We start from the raw sequence: 1,698 nt of genomic DNA on the forward strand, positions 1-1,698 counted from the left end.
GATTTTTTAAAATACCATTTGAAATAACAACAAACATTATAGGGTGCTAGGTATTAATGTGATATAATTAATGTAATAAATAATGTAATATAATGTAATTAATAACAACAACAAAGTCCTACAAGAAGGCAAGGGAAAAAAAAGAAAACTATGAAAATCATAATAAAATAACTAAATTTAGTAGTATACAATAATTATGGATAGCAATAATCCATACAAATAATTACAAAAAATAATAATTATTCTGCATATTCAATGAGATTCCAGTTGATAACTTAGAAAGATTTAAAAAAATTTATGAAATTTTAGATCTTAAGATACCCAAGACATTCATGAGAAAGACTAGCAAAATGAGGAGGCTTGTTCTATCAAATAGCAAATCTAATCATATAGTTATAATAAATAAAAAAAAAAATAAAGAAAGCAATAGATCTGCCAGGTGGTAGGGTCAGCACTGTGAGAAAACACCCCTGCAGGGAGACATGCTGAAACCCCAGAAGAGGATGGTTGGGGCTGCTGAGTCTGCTGGGCTAGCAATGAGACCAGCAGGAAAATACGTCAACACTAAGAACCCAGCAGGGACATTAGCATAAGTGGGTAACTCCAGCCCTAGGAGGACCAGCCTCTAAAAAACGTCGGAAGCATCTAAACAGTTACTGGCTGATGAAAGTCAGAGACAAAAAGCAGACTAGAGAAAGACATAGATGTGAACTGAGGAACTTAGAGCAGAGCCCAAGTAGACGGCATGCTGAGATGGTATTCACAACTACCAGGACAGGCCCAGAACTTCCTTCCAACCATGAAGCTGGAGAAAGAAGCCTTCTTCTACCACAGAAACTGCAAAGAACCAGGCATCACAGGACTTGTGAAGCTTGGGAAGGGGGCTTACCCAGACCACACCCAGTTTTAGAAAAACAATCCGTTATGAACCATCCAGGAAAGAAGACAACCCAAAATGGCCCACAGCAGATGTGCAGTTTGTTCCAATGATGAAACGTTTTATTACCCTGAGTGAACTCAAAAACCCATCACCAAGCCTTTAAAAAATATGGCTCTCTTAGAGAAGCGGACCATAAAGGAGATTCTTAACTATAGAGAACAATCTCAGAGTTGCTGGAGGGGAGGTGGATGGTGAAGGTAGTGTGGGATGGGTGGGATAGGGGACAGTGGAGAGGCTAAATGGGTGATGGGGATGAAGGAGGGTACTTATGATGAGCACTGGGTGTTGTATGTAAACTAATAAATTATGAATCACTAAATTCTACTTCTGAAACTAATATTACACTATATGTTAACTGGAACTTAAATAAAAACTTGAAACATTAAAGAAATATGGTTCTCTTCATTTGCCAGAGACTCAATTCAGCCCTGACCTTAGGGTAATTTGATTTTATTTTGAACCTGGAGAAAAAGGAACCAAGTTAACTGGGACATTGTTGCTGAAATGCACAAGAAGTTAGTCACTCCAAAGAAGTCAAGCTTTTATAAGACAAAAAGTGTGCGGAGGTTTCCTTGTTATGTTCACCTGGGGTTCTGTACATAGGTGGTTTTCATGTATCTTTTCCAATAAAACATTAATAAAAAAAGAGGGTAGTGCTCGTTTTGGCAGCACATATACTAAAAAAAAGAGGATAATAGAATGGATTAAGAACTTAAAAATAAATCTATCAATCTGTCATATGCTAATTAACAATGAAG

General features: G+C 37.0%; 1 pseudogene; it reads left to right on the forward strand.

The window, feature by feature from the left end:
• The first annotated feature begins 482 nt into the window (after positions 1-482).
• On the forward strand, positions 483-1,425 carry LOC125095577 (thymocyte nuclear protein 1-like; annotated as a pseudogene).
• The last annotated feature ends 273 nt before the right edge of the window (positions 1,426-1,698 follow it).

The sequence above is a fragment of the Lutra lutra genome, chromosome 3 (assembly GCF_902655055.1).
Source record: "Lutra lutra chromosome 3, mLutLut1.2, whole genome shotgun sequence".
NCBI classification, from domain to species: Eukaryota; Metazoa; Chordata; class Mammalia; order Carnivora; family Mustelidae; genus Lutra; species Lutra lutra.